Here is a 19,814-nt window from a genome sequence, read left to right as displayed (position 1 = left end):
AAAAAATAAAATTAATCTATTGGATGAGCTAGTCTTAGTATATATGAACAATTACCAAATCACTTGAGCCTTTTCTTTTTTCTATCCTCTTGCAATAATTTTGAATTTTATTTGATTAAGGACAAATTTTCAAAAATTTGAAACCATGCCCCAGTATTTCTTTTTCAAAATGTAAGACTCATGTGTGACAGTTTGAATTAGATGAATCCCAAGAAAAAGATTGTTCTTAAACTAATCCACTCCTTTTTATTGGAATACATCAGAGAGGCATGACTCAGGTTGAGCCTCTGCCCTCTTGCTGTGTCTTATATAAACAGAGACTCAGAGAGAGACACAGAGAAAGGAAGCCACCAATTTTAACCCTAGCTTGTTAGAGAAGACTTAAGACTCCCTAGCAGCCAAAGCTTAAGCACAAAGCCTCCAAGAGGCTGCTGGGCCCACGGAGCACTTCCAGGTTGAAGAGATGGGCCATGTGCCTGATAGTCCACAGATAAACTTGGAAAGAATGTGGAGCACCTCAGACTGAGAGAGGAGGCCCAGAAAGAGACTAGCCCTAGGCCTGATGGCTCACAACAGGGCTCCAGGAGACAGGGAACCCAGAGGGGAAGGCAGGGACCTTGGCAGAGATCAGTTGCCATCTTGCTTCAAAACATGGCAAGACCCCACGGTCAGCAGTAGCTAAATTTAGTGAGAACACCTCTCTGATGGTGACTTGATGTGGACATTTCACAGCCTTGGAATGGTGAGTTTTACCCCAAATAAGTTCTCATAAAAAAAGCCAACTCATTTCTGGTACTTCGCATCAGCCCCTGAATAAGGCACCATGCTAGATGAATGTCAAGTGGCAGTTGTGGTAGACAGCCCAAAAGATGGTTCCCAATGAGCCTCACTCGTGATACTCAGTCTTCTGTGGCCTGCTCCTACAATAAATCAGGGCTGGCCTGCAGTTTCTACCTTGGCCTTTGAGATTGTTCATTCTGGAGGAAGCCAGCCACCATGTTGTAATGACAAGGGTTGTCAGATTTTTCAAATACAAATACAGGATACAAAGTTAAATTTGAATTTTAGACAAGCAATGGTTTTAGTAGATGTATGCCCCATGCAATATTGTAATAGTTGGAACATATTGATAATAAAAATATTATTTTTTGTTGAATGCAAATTTAAGTTGGTCTGTATTTTTTTCTGGCAACACTAATTATGATATTTACCCCTGTGGAAAGTGCTACATGGAGAGGAACTGAGGCCCCCAACCAATAACCAACACCAAACTCGCCAGCCATGTGAGTGAGTCATTTTGGAAGCCGATCCTCCGACCCCAATCAAACCATCACATGATTAAAACCTTGTGAAATACCCTAAGCCAGAATTGGCTAGCTAAGCTACTCCCAAATTCTTGACCCACAGACACTGAGATATAAAAAATAATTATTGTTAGTTTACAGTAAGTTTAGGGATAATTTCTTATGCAACCTTAGATAACTTGTAGAGAAATTTTGAATTTCTTTGACTGTGGATATAGACTTGCTTCTATTTCTATTTTTTGTAAAAATAGGTACATATTGCCGATGTCTAGCTAAGGGAGTTTTCAGACCTTTCCCTCTTCTACTTCCCCTGACAAAGTGAGCAGTTAAGATACCTATCAATAAGGATGTGCAAGGGTTTGTAGGCTGAGGGGCTTGGAGTGGGACTGGAAATGATCCCTGAAGGGGCCAGTAGGAATAAATATGATCCAAGTTCTCTTGACTTCTCTTTAGAATTGAATTGGGGAAAACAACATCAGTTGACAAGCCTGAGAATCATGAGTTAGCCTATAAGCCAGAGTCAAAATTGGGGGGTAGGTGCTAGGAAGAGGGTGGAATGAAATCAATGCCAAGAGAATAGTTGGGTCTTGGTTGATTTCCTAGGTGAAAACCAGAGGTTCTTGACTTACTGAAGTTGATCTTTGATTTCCCTAACTTCTCAGTACTCTTTGTTATGCAGTGATGATAGTGGAGTCATTTTGCATAGGACCTTATAAGCATCCTGGGAAGGAAATCTACCAAATCTCCCATCCATCCTTTTATTGGTTCAATATTACTGGACTGTTTTTGATGGACTGAGTGGTCCTCCATATAATCTTCCAGCAGTAAAGGACCTCAAATGGGAAGCCATCAATTGGGAAGCTAGGCTAGGCAAATTCTTAAGACCCTTGGTTTGTGGGAAAGAGCAGGTTTCTACAATGCATGCCTGAGCCCAGAAGTGCCTCCAGACCTGGCCACTCTATGCTTTCACCCATGAGTCTTAAAGTCCCTCACTGTTCAGCATTAGGAATGAGAACAAAGCACTTTGATTGAATCGTTGGAAGATTTAAGGGAAAGAATATGTCCTCAAAGGGAGATATTGGTCTGCATGGTCAGTTGGACAGTGGAAGATTGTCATTAATAATAAAAAAAATAAAAAATATAAAGAGGAAAAAAAACATGTAGGAAATGGAACCATCTCAAGTGAAGTCATTTACCCATAAGGTAAATCTGGAAGATAATCTGGGGCCAGATAGTGAGTTTAAAAGATTGAGAAAATTAGGCTTTAGCTTATAATTCTGTAATTTTTAAACTTTAACATGTATCCAAATCATCTAGGTCTGGTGAATCCAGTTGGGTTCTTTATGTGCAATGATCAAAGACGCTGGGGGAAATCACTGTGGAACATCTTGAATCCTCCTAAAATGCCAGGTGTCTGTTACTTAGTGACACCTCTTTAATTAGTAAATATCTGCTTTTTAAAGGGTCTAACTGCTAAAGAAACATTAACTTGTTTAAGGTTGTATACAAAGGTTATAGACTTTTTTATACAAATTTGCCCATTGTCCCATTTTATTGGAATAGATGAGGCACACGTGGTACTGAAATCAGATGCAAAGGAGATCATATGCTCTCACTCCAGAACATTCCATAGTTTGCTTCCCAGCTAAGCTCTGCAAGTTTCCTCCACTCTACTAAGGAAAAATTCTACCTGAGGAAAGAAAAATGTATTTTGTGTGTGTGGCAGAGCAAGGTTGGCGGAATGGAAGCTGAGCTTTTTCTTGCTCCACGATTAGTGTTCCGGCACTGTGCCTGCCAGACTCAGTCAGCAGCTGGCACCAAAGGCAGAATGTAGTGTTGAGTGGCTTTCTTCTTTTTCCTTTCTTGGTGTTCTCAAAAGATTTAGACAGATGAAATAATACTCCTTCTGCTCCTTGCCCCCACCATAATGCAGTCCATTTGTCTAAATTACAGACTTCAGCAATTATTCATGCTTTTGAGATTGAAGGCAAATTATCTCAGTTCTGGGCAAAGGTTGACAAAATCAACAATAAAATCACACCTCATATTCTTCTGCAGAAAGGGCATTTCCATTTATGGAGCTCCTACTATGTGTGCAGCTCTCCGTTTATGTTATCTCATGTGATCTTCACTCCATTCTTATGAGTTAGATATTACCATCAATTCCATTATTTGCATTTAAAATTTTTATTTTGATATCATTTTAGATTTACAGAAGAGTTGCAAAGATGGTTCAAAGAATCTCCATATGTGCCTCACACAGTGGCCCCTAATGTTTACATCTTACAAAACCATGGAACATTTTTCAAAACTAAGAAATTAACATTGATATGATACGCTTAACTAAACTGCAGACTTTATTCAGATATTACCATTTTTTCTACTAATATTCTCTTTCTGTTTCAAGAGTCAATCAAGTCTACCACGTTGTATTTAAACTTCTCTGGTCTGTGGCAGTTTCTCAGTCTTTTCCTTGTTTTTCATGACTCTGACATTTTTTTTTAAAGTCAGGTATTTTGTAAAAAAATTCCCACTTTGGGTTAGTCTGATGTTTTCTCATGATTAGATTGAGGTTATAGACTTAGGGAAAGAAAACCACAAAGATAAGGTGATCAGTCCCACTTTGTAGCCAGGAAAACTGAAGTTCAAGGAGATTTAATAAAGTGGCCAGGGTCATCCAGTTTGAAAGATCTTCTCAAATTTCCAAGCCAATATTCTACCCTCCCTTATGCAGACAATAGGGAGAGAATGGCTTTAAGGGAAGGCCAGGTGAAGGAGGAGATGACTGTATCAGAATTGTTTTCATTCTTGGGGTGTAACTTGGGCCGGGGAAGGGATATTCTCCTAATGAGGGAGCACCGGCAAAGAAGAGATTGACATTGATCCACAGATAAGTCTGGAAGGGGAGTTTGGAGTAGCATGCTGCTTTAAAGTTTAATGCAATATCTGGGAGGACATTCACTTAGATTTTACCAATTTTTTTGGGGGGGGGGGAGGGGCTGTTTTTTGCAATGCAAACTTAACACTCAAGCTGTCCTCAGCATTGTAGTGCTTTCGGTCACACCTTTCCATTCATAACCAGCTTACATGAGAAATAATTATTCTTCTTAGTGACTTAAGTGTTTTGATAGCCCTTTTTACAACATGAGTCTCATTTAGCCCTAAAACAACTCGTCAGATTTTAAAGCTAGTCTAATTTCCTTATTCAAAATCCAGGGACACAGAGTTTCAGGTTGGGTCAGAGGAGTTAGCTGACATTTCTTTAGTCACTATTTTAGCAAACATTATCTAATTTAATTTTTAAAGAAATGCTATGAAATATTCATGAAAATATCCATTTGACAGAGATGACTTGTGTAAGTTCAGTTTTCAGTGGCGGAGGCGATTCTTGAATGCAACCAGATTTCCTAAGCCCGTCTAACGTTTTCTCAATTCTACCATTCTGTTAGAACAAGAAATAGTGCTTGTGAAAATCCATGACTAACTCACCATCTAAAACTAGCGATGGGCTAATATCCAATGTATTGTCTCACACTGAGTTAGAACCTAAATTGTAACGAGCCACTGAGCACATTTACCACCTCCAAGAACAGTGAGCTTCAATGGGATGTTGAAAGGCTTGTCTTTGTTTTTTCCCCAGGTAGATTAACAGATATTCTAAAGGGGGACTTTTTTTATTTGTTTGTTTGTTTATTTCATTGATTGATTAAATGAAATTTTTGTTAATTCCACAAATATTAAGAATCATATGTGTATAACATGCTGTCTTAAGTGCTTTGAGAAGTCAAATTGATGATTGGGTGAGTTCAATCCTTAAGGCTTTTATTTTTTGAGCCAGTTCAAGATGTACAGGATGATTTCTGTGTGCATCTGTGTATGAGTTTGTGTACGTACAATAATATAATTTCACACCATATCGCTGCAGTAGATATTATTTCCATTTATAAATAGGATTTCAACATTATTTTACAAGCCTGCAGTCCTCCAGTATATGAGGAAGAATTCATACCCAAATCTGTATGACTCTGTAGTAATGCTTCTTTCTCTATGGTGCTGTGAAAAGAAAGTGAAGATATCTATTGAAGACTGGTATTCACACTGTACAGTATGGTTACCAACAGTAAAAAAGTGGCTAGTAACAACCAAAAAAAAGTAGATATTTTCTTCACACCCAGAGAATCCATCTGGGGTTAGGTGGAGGAGGTAAGATGAGACAGTTTATTTTGAACATCTTTGTTTTGTTTTGTTTTGCCATCTCCATTTTCAGGGTAATCACCTTTCCCCTTTGCTCAGCCCACATTTCTAACTAGAGCTGGTCCAGCCTCAGCTTCACGGATGGGGCCATGACATGTCTAACCATTCAGATTTAAGGACATTTATGTGTCTAAACCAGCCTAATGAGAATTTGCCCTGGGATTTTTCCTGGAAAAATGTTCTCTTTCTCTGTCATCATCTTTGCCATTATTTGATAGTCTAACTGAGACAGAAACTGGCAGAGAGAAAATTGAGGCCTAAGACAGAGAAAGTTAGATTCTTATAAATATCATTTAAGTGACTAGATACAGCTATGCCTGAAGCTAGCCTGCCTCTAGGCTTCTTAGCTACTTGAGAGAATAATTAAATTTCTGTCATTTGCAACCAAAAGATTCCAGTTAATACAACTTTGAAAAAAGGGGGAAAATGGACAGTTAATGGTATGGGAGGGAAAGGGGAGGTAAGGAAAATGTAGAAGAAATTACAAGTAGTTTCCATTGACTGAGAGGTCTGCCCTTTGAATAGTTAAGGAATACTTCTGAGTTTTTAAGGTCTCTCCATAAAAACCAGACATTACATGTTCCTAAGAAATCTAGACATCAACCTCAAAATCTTATTAAAACCTCAATATTTTCAATGGGTTTTTCAGTTTAGCAAAATCACTTTTGCTCTTCCTAATTCAATTTAGAAGACTGATAGAACAACCAACCACAAAAAATTAATAGTCACTTTGACCCTTTTAAAGCAGGAAATGTCCTCTTGTCTTCTCCTTATCATTCACTCAGTCCCTTTTTCTACCTCTAAGGGAGAAGAGAAGGGAGAAGAGAAGAAAATGTACACCCACAGGTACATTCTTTTACCATCAAAATGTATCACAACTCCCAAACTACATGTGTTTCAGCTGCTGGGTATAAATACGTGTGGTTTTATGAAAGTCATAGTGGGCTTGGCAGTGCAATTCCACCACGCAGTGCAATTCAGGTGTTTTTTTAATTTTCAGGTTGCATCTTAGAGGTTAGCTATAGAAGCTTTTCTGGGGGTGGTCAAATTAAAGCCTGCTATTGGACAAATATGCTCTAACTTGCCCTAATATCTGACAATAATAGCTTCTATTCTCCAAATAGCTATTCTGGGTCAGGCCAACCCAGTCCTTCATTTAGGGACTATTTATTAAACCCCTTCCATCAGGACTCTCAGGTAATCCTCATGGTAATCAAATGGTTTGGTTATGAGGATTAATTAAAATAATACAAGTGAAACACCTGGAATGGGACTGGCCCACAATATAGCAGATAGCAGTAAAATACTGGAAGCCCCAGCAAGTTCCACCTAGCCTGGAGAGAGACCTGGAGTCTCCTCGCTGTAGTGTCTTTGGAGATTCGGGGTATAACACAGGTGAGCAGCCCACATCCTCCCAACACACACGTGTACTTGTCGCTCCCTTGGCAATCCTTGAGGCTGCTTAAATAGCTTGATCTTTCAGAATGGAAGGTCCTGGCTAATAAAACATTCTTGGTGTGACTTGCTCTTTAAGACTTTCTAAGCCAATGCAAATAGGAATAGGGTGATATTTTGTTGAAGTCAAATGATGGAGGATCACTTTTTACTTACACCCATGATGTTTGTGCTAATTTGCTGCAAACTCTATTCAATATTTCTCTGTCCATATTCTCTGTCTCTCCCTGCCTTAGTTTCCTAGGTTTCCCTACCAAAATGGATGGATTAAAGCCATAGGAAGTTATTGTTTCACAGTTCCAGAAGCTAGACATCTGAAATTTGTAGAATAGAATCTTTCATTGCTTCTTCCTAGCTTCTGGTGGTTTGTCAATAATCCAAGGTCTTCAGTCTCTGCCTCAGCCATCACATAGCTGTGTGTCTGTCTTTCTGTGCCCAGTCCTCCCCTTCTTATAAAGACTCTGGTCACATTGGATCAGGGCACACCCTGAAAACTAATAATGTCTTAAAAGACCCAGTTTCCAAATACGGTCACATTCATTGGACCAGGGATTAGATCATTTAACGTGTCCTTTTGGAGGACACAATTTAGCCCGTAATAGTCTCCCATTTGCAGGATCCAAACTCACTTTATCAGGCCTGTTAGTTTTTGAAATGCTCTGCTAGATTTTCCCTTTTACAAATTAATTACAGTCAAAACTTTCCACTAAATCCAGAGAATGTGGTTCTGTTTGTGGAAAGGTTTTTCATCCATTAGTCCCCTAATCCTAGATGACTTGATCAGGCTACGATTCTTTCTTCATATGATTTCAGTACAAAGCAAATTTTGGCTGGCAACACACAAGACTACAAAACTGTGTATATTTTAATCTTTGTTGTTGTTTTTGTTGTTGTTGTTGTGAGTGTTTTTTTCCCTCTCCTCCGGATAGATAATTCCAGGGCAAAAAATGTCTGGGGAAGGGTTCGGCTTAGGTCTGTCAAGTCTAAAAAGCTTTCATCCTCCCCTTCCCGGTAATGAGTTTGAGACGCCAATGATTTGGTTTCCCCCAAGCCTTTCTGGGTCTGAGCCAATCAATGTTTAATTTCCCAAACTGGCTCTGTGAGAAGATTTATTTCCTTGTGTTTATCTTGCAAACAATGTTTGTTGTAAACTTTGCACAAAATAAGGAGTAAATGCTGATTTTTGTATTTATATTTTAAGGAAGAGTTTTTACAGTCAGAAACATGTACTGCTGAGAAAGAGCCATGGGAGCACACTAGAAGGCTAATTGGCCTTCAGCAAAGCCAGCAAGAGGGCAGCTGCCCCACTGGTACCCACTCTCCAACTCACCTGAAGACCAACGCTTGCTGCACCACCTTCACGTAGACACGGAGTTCCCGTTGCACTAGTTCCACTAGACCCGTTTCTTTTTTGTATCAAGTTGTTCTTTTCTTGGTATGTTCGTCTGTCTATAACCATCCCTCAAGTGCCCACTGAATATGTTCTTGGATTCTTACTGTTCTTCTGTTTAGAGTCCTGTGGTTTAAGGGGTATTGCCTAAGGAAGTTTTGCCCCCAATCCAAACTCAAATCCAACATTTTGTCTACTTTCTGCTACATCATTGGTCTTTGTCCTACCATGCTGTCTTTCTTCGTGATGGCAAGAACAGCATGGCCTCCTGCCAGGGCCAACCAGGGTGCCTGGCATGACATAGATGCTTAATACCCAATAACTTATTACTTAATTGACAAGGTAAACTTCATTGAAAGTTTAAAATCATTCCACGGGTTGATAAAAGATATCCCATATGGCGGCAGACTTGGCCCAGTGGTTAGGGCATGCGTCTACCACATGGAGGTCCATAGTTCAAACCCGGGATCTCCTTGACCCATGTGGAACTGGCCCACGCGCAGTGCTGATGCGCGCAAGGAGTGCCCTGCCACACAGGGGTGTCGCAGCGTAGGGGAGCCCCACGCACAAGGACTGCACCCGGTAAGGAGAGCTGCCCAGTGCGAAACAAAGTACAGCCTGCCCAGGAATGGTGCTGCCCACACGGAGAAAATGACACAACAAGATGACGCAGCACAAAGAAACACAGATTCCTGTGCTGCTGACAACAACAGAAGCGGACAAAGACGACACAGCAAATAGACACAGAGAACAGACAACCGGGGTTGGGGGGGTGGGGGAAGGGGAGAGAAATAAATAAATAAATAAATAAAAGATATCCCATATACCTAATATAAAAATTCAAACACTACAAAAAGTACAAAGAAGAAATACTTAAGTTACTAAAATGCAGTCATCTAAAAATTACTTTTTAACAGTTGGATAATATAATTTTAAATACCCCTTTGCACATATATGTAGATAAAAGTTAAATAGATAGATAGATAAATAGAAGCAATTTTAGAAAACCTGTACTATTTATTATACATGCTATTTTTTAGAGTTTTAGAAAAAATTTTAACATACCCAAGAAGAAAAAGCCGAAATTGTAATAATTGCTCAAATACGGTCAAGTGTCTTTTCTTTGTTAGTAATTAAAACAGGTTCAAAAAAAATTTTTTAATTATGAAAAGCCATTGGAAGTTGGGAATTATTTGATTTATTATTTGATTTTTTTTAAAGTCACCAAAGATAAAATGTTTAGACGGTGTGTATGGATATTTAGCCATAAAAGATGGGCACCTTAGCATCAGTGAATTGCCTTCCACTCTCTGTCCACCATCCCTGGGATTTTTCTTAGTTCTATTATTGTTTTTATATTGCCAAGATTTATAACATACATGTTTCATTCTGTAATCAAAAATCCCATAGCTACTTAACCTTAGCTCAATATTCTAATGGAATTGTTTCTCAGTTCCAACCTTTCAAATCTGTCTTCTCTATTTCTAAATTCTTTATTTTGATATCTCATTTTTTTTCTTTCCCCAGGAAGGGCTATTCTTCAATTTCCTGGATTTTTGAGAACCTTTGTGCATGGAACTTAAATATGAAGGATGTTGGGTAACACTGCTGAGAAGGAAAATCTATTTTATTGAAGAAAGAACTCTATTATATTTAGGAATCAGAAATAGAATATATTGTGACAATAATTTCAGGGGAAAACATTGATGATGAAGAAAAAATGCCTATAAAACCTTATATTCTAATGATCACAGGGATAAAGGATCAAAATAGTTGAAATTCAGTAATCTGGTTGAGGCTGTATTTTGCTGGCATAATTCCTGATGCCTGGTCAGATAATGCTACTTTCATTTTAATAACTTGATAAAGAAATAAGTAACATGAAAATGGTGTAAAGTGTAACATAGGGTAGAATATCACCATTCCCTTGTTCACCTGGTGAATAGGTAAAGAACAAGAACAATTTGATATATGCTATGATTGATCATGCTACCTCCATCTCAGAGGAAGGGAACAAGATTGAGAACTTGAAAGGATGGATTTGGGTTGTAGCAAACCTGTGAGTTTAGGAGCTACTTGCATGCTCTTTTACTGGGCCATTGCTAAACAAAACGATATTCCAATATTGAGAGGTAACTGAATCTCTATAAATTTGTTTGGCACACTAGCAGTTATGGTAGTTATATTCTTCCCTGAGATCCAGTGTGTGGTTTTAATCACTACTTTCAAGTCAATATACTATTGATGTTTCTTAAATTATATCATTAAATATTTTCCTAGGGCACTTGTCTGTCATCCTGAACAGGTATGCTCAGTATCCACACACTGAATCTGCTTTCTCCATATGTAGCAACTTCTCTGTAGTCTTTTTTTTTTCCTTTTCAGGGATAGCAATTTTCCCAAGGGTATGTCCTTCTCTCTGTTTTAGTTGGTTTATTCTGCCATTTTTTTTTTTCTGGTTGCCTCTAATGTCCCTTTTACCTCTATAATATTAATGATTTCATTTTTCTCTTGCATCCATTTCCTGACCTCTATCATCTCAACTCCTTTCTACTATCTTGTCATTTATTCTCTAATATAGTTTATCTCTTTCTTAAAGTGCTTTCCAAAACATCAATTGCCTTTACTTTCCCCAAACTCTTTCACCTGTTTCTAGGAATAATTTATCCTTAAATATATATCCCTTACCTGATTTTTGGCCATCTCCCACCTTCCTTCCATTCCTTTCCTCAACAAATTTTGAAAACTTGATATTTCCTTTCTGGTATTTACTCATCTTCAAATATGATCAGTGCTTTCTGGGCTAGTATTTTGCTTAAGAATAGTATATCAAGGCAAGCTGGAATTAGGCTGAGGATGTGGGTGTTTTATGCTGGGGTATTCCTCATTATCAATTTCTGACATTCAATGGCTATTATACATTCCATGAAACCACACTGACAGCTCCTTGTAGTATGATTTGTTGATATGATATGATATGTTGATTGTGCCTTTCTCTCCCTTCAATACTTTACTTGATCTCCATCAGTCTCCCTTTGCTAAGAAACAGGATCATATAAGATTGAGAAGGAGAGATATACAGTTATTCCTCTGCCAGATCCATTGAGAGTTCCACTATTTCATGTAAAGATAGACCTCTGTAGAAACATTCCCTCCTGCTTTTTCTTCTCTTTTTGTCTCCTGTGTCTAATCCACAACTCTAGATCTAGGGCTCCACATATGACTCTTTTAGGACTGTGAACTCAACTTTTTAGAGAAAACTGCATTCTGTCCAAGTTTGAGAATGTATGTGTTGACTCTCCTTCCATCTTTCCACATTTAGTTTCAAATTTCATTGTATTTGACAAAAAGCCTCCAGAGTGTGTGGTTTGGGGTTGCGGCGGTTTTCTTTTTGCGTTGAAGATGGTGTTCTCCTCTTTATTTTAATTTTTTTTTTGTGTGTGTATGCCTGTGGGTGTATTTCTCAGAAGAGAGAAATAGATTTGAGCTGAAATTAGCTCCTCTGATCACGTTTACTGCATTGTTACCAAATATATGCATTTTTTGTTTTTTGTTTTCTTTTTTGAAGATGGAGGAGAGAAAACAAAGCTTATTATAATGATGCTGAGTTGTCTGATACTCTTTGTCATTACAGATTCACATGCAGAGAAAACTATAAGGGAGCAGAAATGCTACAGGAATAGCTTGTCTATCCAGAACTTTGAGTTGCTCAACAGTCAAGGCAATTCTTGAGAATGTTGTCTTTAAATAAGTTTTCAGATTCCAATGCTGCTCAGCCTAGTAAAGTTGTACTTTCTGTACCTAATCTTTAAAGTTCATACCAAAAGCAGTCACTAGGATCATAAGTTATGATACCCCAAATTTTTAAATTTGGCTCTATCCTTACTAGCTTTATGAATTTGGTGACATTGTTTAACATTTATAAGACTCAGTTTGGTCACCTGTGAAGTGGAGATCTATGTTGGTCAAATGAGAATGCATGCAACCAAGGTCTTTTTAAACTGTAAGGCCATTTGCTGGGGTAAACAATTGTAACAGTAGCAGGAGGACATGCTGGGGTAAACAACTGTAACAGTAGCAGGAGGACATGCCTTAAAGAAGAACTTCTCTCCTTAGTTGTACAGCACCGGCAAATTACGCATGACTCATTCTCTCTGATCCTCAAATACTATTCAAGATTATTGGAAAGATTTAGTAAGATGATCACATAAGTGGAGTGCTTTTGGGCAGTGTCTGTGTTTCTAAAGCCTGCCAATGCAATATATCAGAAATGGGTTGGCTTATATAATGGGAATTTACTAGGTTAAAAACTTACAGTTCTGAGGCTGTGGAAGTATCCAACTAAGGTATCATCAAGAGATGCTGCCTCACCAAGTTTCAGCTGTGGGTGATCAGGTGCAGGCCAGCATTAACTAAAGAGGCTTTCTTTCTGAGCTCAGCTGTGGGTGATCAAATGCAAGGCAAAGCGTAACAGCGCCTCTGCTCATCTAACCAGGCTTCTCGTGGCTTTATTCTGTGTCTCTAGGAGACTTTTATTCCTCCCTTTATAAAGGACTTCATCAAGAGGGCCAGAACCCACCCTGGATCACACCTCACTGAAATGTTCCAATCAAAGGGTCCCACACCCACAGGAATGGACCAATTCCAAGAATCTGATCTTTTCTGTGATCCACCAGAAGCCCCAAACTGTCACAGGCCGTGATAAGGAAATTGTTGGGACTCAGTTAATATCAGTCGAGAGATAAATGAGTGTCAAAAACTCAAAGATGTCCTAATGTGGTTTTGCTTCATTTTGTTTTTGCCTGAATCAGGGTCAATTTTCTTCTTAAGTTTTCTGAAATTTTTCCTAAATACAATTACTATAGGACCTACCAACCCTAAGAAAGTCTGAAATAATATGGGGACAAAGAAGAATCTTCTCCTGGACTAGGACTTGATATAAGTAGGGCAAGTCCCAATCTTGCTCTCTCTGACACTCTCATCTCTTTTCCTCACTCACCCCTGCTTCTCTAACACTGCAATGCTTTAGTCTATACATGACTTCTCTTTGCCTTCTCTATCTCTTATTTGCTCTGACAGCACACTCTAGACCCCATTTTGCCCTGGCTAATCCTTGCCATCACAATCTCAACTCATTTTCTCTGTGACTGCCGATAAGCATTGCTGACTCTTTACCTCCACTTCTATCTATGTAAAATGAGAGGACTGGACTAGGTCTTCGCTAGAAACTCCTTTAGAACCCAAGAGGACAAATGCATGGTAAAGCTTTTCTATTCTGTCCTGGACCTATGAGAGCCAACACTAACTGTTAACAATCTTTTTTCCACTGACCCTGGAGAGGACCTCCTGATTTCTTTCTACACCATTGTCCAGATGTTAATATCAATCGTTGGTTGTGTGTAAGATGGAGCCTCTTTGTTATGCAAAGACTGTGAGGCACTGGAGGGCAGGATTGCCTGTCCTGTTTCTTTGAGCCATCTGCACTGAGCACTATGGGCTGGTGTTTAATGGTTGCAGACCGAAGACATGCATGTCTCCCAGCAAGCAAACTCCTTTCTTCTGCATATTTGAAGCAAGCTGAAAAATGACGCCCGCGCTAGGGTGGAGCCCTGCAGACTCCTTCATTACTTTGAGAAAGAATAAGCTGTTTCTCTGTTTCTTTGAGATGAGGCAAGTTGGGCAGAGGGGAAGGGAAACCGTTCTCCAAAGCGAAGAGACATCATTAAGACCACTGACAGTTCCTGCCCAGTTGGCGTATTCTCAGAAAGCAAAGAGCAGTTCCTGTAAGGAAGACGGCGTCTGGGCCAGCAGCTTTATCAATGAATAATTTCCTGAAAGGAAGAGAATCTGTGGAGACGGCACACTGTATTTGATCTCTGTGCGTGCACATGGAGTGCGGGACTATCTTTGATTCAAAGGAAGCCAGATAATTGTTTCCCCAACAGACGCTTGCTGGAGAGCCTGCCCCCTCCCTTTCTGTTGACCTGTGTGCAGGCAGCCCCAGGTCTGCCCCAGACAATTATCCTGTTTTGCTAGGGAACAAATTGCTCTTTTGGGGTAATTCTGAGCAAGTTTGCCAAGTTCACAGGGATCTCAGGGGAGCCTCTGGGGGAAGAGCACACTGCAGGCCCCCTCGCCGGCCCTTCCGAAGGAAAGCAGGTCATTTTTTAAAGAATTCCAAAGAAAGCAGCTAGTTCTGGATGATCCATCCCACCTTGACAGAGGCCTCGGGGGCAATACATTTGGTTCCTCATGCTCATCGGATACCAGGGAACCAATTTCCCAGGCAAGTAATTATGCTCGCAATTAAGTAATTGTAGATGGAAAGAAAAAAGCAAAAGAGGACAATGCCAAAAAAAGAAGCTGTGTGCATTTAACTTTCAAAGGACAACCTGTAGGATATAGCAGTTGAGCCTCACTCAGATTTTAGTCTCACAAACAAATGAATAAAATCAGAAGCTTGGAGGAAGTAAAATGTCAATCTGGCATAACCTAATAGCTCAGCATATGACCTTTGGAGTCAAATTGACTACCTTGAGAACCTGGGTCTACTCTTTATGAGCTGTGTGACCTTGGGCTGGTTACTTAAGTTTTTTTTTACCTGGAATTTACTAGCTATCAAATCAGGTTAATCATAAGACCCATCTCATGCGGTTGTTGTGGTTAAATGAATGAAAACATTAATAGATTAAAATAAAGCCAGGCCTTCTGTAAGCGTTAGTTATTATTGTTGTTATTATTATCATTATTTTCATCTTCATTATTATTAAACTGGTATTTTAAGGAAGTTCAAGTACCCAGGAGAACTAAGATATTTGTCACCACTGATGATTCTGTTCCTCTGACCGTACCCCTTTAGTCTAAGAAAATCAACAGAGCAGAAAAAGGAAAAGAAAAAGAAAGTGCTTAGTTTAGGAGATAAAAACAAATGGCTTCTCATTCTGGCAGTGAAGGGGTCAAAGCCACGGCACCTCGGAAGTCTCAGGAGGCTGAGTGTTGTTTACAATATATGTTTAAAATAATATTCCTGCTTAGTTGGGCCGCCCCTTGGGGACAAGGCAATTTCAACAGTGACAGAGGATTAATTAAAGCCTGTCCCTCTGGCGGGGCTGGCGATTTGGGAAGGAGCAGTGGGGTGCACACCCCACTCCACGCCCGAGAAGAGGCCGAGGAGAGGCCGGGCCTGCGGCAAGTCATCAGTGTGGCCCTGGGGCAGGCTGACACTTTTGCCTCATTAGTATGATTTTGATTAATACTTTAATTTCACGTCTTCTGAATGCAAAATTGGTGAGCAATGAATAAGGAAGACGGCGCCTTCAAAAGCCAAAATTGATAAAGACTGAATCTCTTCTCAGTCCATCTCGGTCAGGGATACCTATTTTTCGGGTCCTCCAGATATATGCTTGAGCTGTTAGAGCTGGGTGGCCTGGCTGTTTCTTTAGCAAGATAATTAGCAAGAGCAGACACAGAGATGCTCCTCGAGAGAGGGACGGAGCTGCTGGGAGAAGTGATTGCGGAAGCGAAAGGAGCTACCCACACTGCCCTGTGTCCCGGCTCCCCCACGGAGCCCACTGGTGCTTACAGTGGCAGTGACTCGTGACACCAGCCTTGCATCCTTGAAGCCACCACCCATGGGCTCCAAAAGGGCCCTTCCAAATCCTACATGTGACTGCTTCACTGTCTTGGTTAAAATCTTCCAAGCATGGATTTCATGGGATCCATGAGCCTGTCTCACAATGGTATGAAAAGTAGGTGGGGAGGGGGAGAGAGACAATCTTTGGCTGGGAAGTCCCCAAGTCATTTAGGAAAAGCCCCCATTCTTCAGCCGGCATGCAAGTTTCCAAACTCTTGTTGCTCTTGGCATTGCCCCCCTGCCCTCCTTCACTGGATCCTACCCTGGGCATACTCTGCACCCCTGCACCCTCTGCTCCTAGCCCAGCACTGATCCTCTGCCTGGAAAGCTCCCTACTCAGAAAGTCTTTGACAAAGCTTTCCCTAAGAACCAACCTTCTGAACTACTGAGCCATCTCTATCCCTTGTACTCGGCTTCGAGTTACCCCTAGAACAAGATTGTGAGCTTCTTGAAAGCAGGGACCTTTGTTTTGCCTAAATTTGTATTTCTAGTCAAGACTAGAGTCTGGTAAGTTATGGAAATGAATTGAAGAACTAGCCAAGGGATGCATAGGGCAATTAGTTCATGGCTCTGGGCTTTGAATGGGGAAGTGGTAAAAATCAAATAAATATGCCAAAGGAGGGGAAAATGCTCTAGAATTGTGTTGTTCAATAAAGTAGCCACTAACCATAGGGGGTCATTTACATTTAAATTAATTAGAATTAAATAAAATTAAACACTTATATCCTCAGTCACACTAGACATGTCTCAAGTGATAATCATATGTGGCTAGTGGCTGTCGTTTTGTACCATGTGTTGTATAGTGCATGTACTGCTTGGAATAGAACATGGTATAGAACATTACATAATGCATAGATCATTTCCATTATCACAGAAATTTCTGTTGGACAATACTGCTCTGGAAGATCCCCGAATTGCTCGATTTCAGACATTCTAGGGTTATCTGTGAATCCCCTGACTTCTTGCTTTCTCTCTCTGGTTGATCCCAGGCCTTCCTTGGGATTACAGGGAAAGCCGCTCCCCATTCACCCAGCATGCCTCCCACCCCCACGGCCTTGTTGGATCACCAGCTTGTTCAGGAGGGAAGGTAGAAGGAAATGGAGGCGATCTCACCCTCTCCCTTGGGAAATCTGAAACTATTCCCATGCTGCTGCTGTGGGAGGTTGGATGGAGAGGTGGTGGGTCTGTAGGGTGTCAGTGCTTCATTGGGCAGGGCCAGCAGTGGGTCACGAGACTTTTGAGCTAAGCATGACTTCTCGCAAAGTCCTTCTGGACCAGCCTTCCAGGCCTACAAGCTAAGGCTTTGGAGATAGGCTCAGGGACAGAAAATTTTGGTGGGAAAAATACAAACCTCTTAAAGGAAAAGTTGGTGACTATTTGAAACAAGGTAGAGGCAGGGTTTTGACAAGCCAAGAGTATTTTCCAAACATAGAGGGCACGGGAGCTCTGGCCCAGGGAGAGGAAGAACTTCACTTCCCTGCCAGCCTGCATCCCCTTCAGGATTCTGGTGTGTCTCTGCCCCTCTCCCAAGCCAGCACTTTCCCTCTGTCTTCTGTTGAGGGGCTGGGCAAGAAGCTCTCCCAGGATCCCTGATTCCAACATAGAGTGTCTAAGGTTGCTGGGATGGGTTCAGGTGGAAGCTTTTAGAATAGTGCAAGCAGGAAATTCACCAAAGGCCATTGAATTTAGTGAATGCAACCTGCTTGTTTGAGGGCACCTCACAAAGTAAAGACTGGACATCAGACCCATATCCCCCACTCAGGGTGATACAAAGGGAATGCAGGCCTCTGCATTCCTAAACATTTGGAAGAAGTGAACCACCTACATGTTTGGAAATATCCTGGAAACCATCCTGTTCTCTGCTGCTGATTTATCATACACATCTCCATGGTGCTTGGGTAATGGTGGCCCCAGATGATTAGAAACAGATGAATAACAGCCCAAACACCATGGCTGCACAGGCTTCAGGCTGACACATCCTCCTCCAGGCAGCATCTCCTTTGGTATTCTCAAAGAATTAAAACCTGCTTCTTGAAGCTATGTGCTGTACTGATGAATAGCTGGGCTGTAGAATCAGTCTGCACTGCAGAGAGACAGTAATGGAAAATATTGAGGTATTGGATAGAACCAGGAAACAAAACCATGATCTTGAGGTGCAAGGCTGGTCTCTCCAGGCTGTTCTGGCTGGCAGAATGTTCCACATCCTGCAGGGACGGAGGGAGACCTATTAACAGGCACTGTGAGAACCTACCCATGTCCAATTCAACACCCACATTAGGGCCCCAGATCCTTACCTGGCTTCTGTTTTGTGCACCCCACTTCTCTGTTTCAGGGAAGGCCACCTCTTCTTGTACTTTCCAGCTACCTCTGTCTACTTTCAGGCAGGTCACCACCCACCACTCCCTCCAGCCAGCTCAGGATACAGGGTGGGCTCCTGGCAACCCAGAGGAAAGAGGCCGGGGGCCTTGTTCCCCTTTATTGTGTGGTGGGTGACTCATGGCTTTTGCATAATTTAGTAGCAACTATGTGAACTCGCTCTTATCCCCAGCTGGCAGTCCTGCTCACCTGCTCTTAAGTGGCTTTCCAAAGGGTGGTGATTAAAGTCAGAGCTGGGGTGAGTGAGGACTGAGCAGTCGAATGCCCCAGGATAGGGCAGGGCCCACATCGAGCTGTGCCTGGCCTCTCCAGCTCAGTGGAAAACAAGGGCAGCTGCCAAGAGATTCTGCCCTCAAGTGAACAACCCACCTCCTGTTTCTTACAGTTCCAGCTTTGACCTTCTTGAAAGAGAAGATTCTAGATCCACTCTCTTCTAAGCCTTTTTGACCCCAGGCAACATGCTCCCCTTCTCTGGAACTCAGGCAATTCAAATGCAAATTAGGAAAAAGCAAATTTATTTCTTAGTATGGCTTAGTATGAGATATTGGTGACTTCTCAAATCTAAAGTTACCATGATATGTGCCCTTTCAAAGAAACCAGTAAATCCATGTTCACGACTACTTTTGTGGAAACAAATTCACACGGTAATATGTGACCAAAGTTTACTGTTCTGTCATTGACTTAGGAAACACTTTCATTAGGGTTTGTGTTTTCCCTTTATCTCATTGCTCATAGTTACATCCCTTTTCTGCCAATAATACTAACAGCAATGATTAATTTTATTGGGATCCTACAATGAGTAAAGCTCTGTGCTAAACACTTTACCCATCTTCAAGAGGATTCCCTTGGCAAATCCACACAGTAGATAGGATGTTTGTGGCCATTTACAAATGGAGAGGTGTTTTCTTTTTTGTAGAAGTATATCATTCATACATGAACACACATAAACAATAAGTGTATAGTAAAGATTGCAAACTTACAAAATAAACATACATAACATCACACAGGGGTCTCATACATCACCCCTTCACCAACTCTTTGCATTGGTGTGAAACATTTGTTACAAACTATGAGAGAGCATTGTCAAAATATTACTACCAACTATATTCCTTATCTTACATTTGGGGTATTTTTCCCCCAACCCATAGTATTTTTTTTTAATGTATTTTTGTTACAGATATTGTGAACTTGCAAAACAGTCATACAGATGTGTAGATTTCCCATACAACTCCACACCCTGGTGGAACATTTGCTAATAGATTGTGAGATAATATCATCAGATTATTACCTCCAATCATGGTCCATAGCATATATTTGGCACATTTTTAAATGGGGAGTATTTTGTAAAAAATCTGCCCCAGCTCACACACTTGGGAAATTTTGCATAGATCCCAATTGTGAA

This window comes from Dasypus novemcinctus, chromosome 3, assembly GCF_030445035.2.
Source record: "Dasypus novemcinctus isolate mDasNov1 chromosome 3, mDasNov1.1.hap2, whole genome shotgun sequence".
NCBI classification, from domain to species: Eukaryota; Metazoa; Chordata; class Mammalia; order Cingulata; family Dasypodidae; genus Dasypus; species Dasypus novemcinctus.
Note: the sequence above shows the minus strand (reverse complement) of the source record.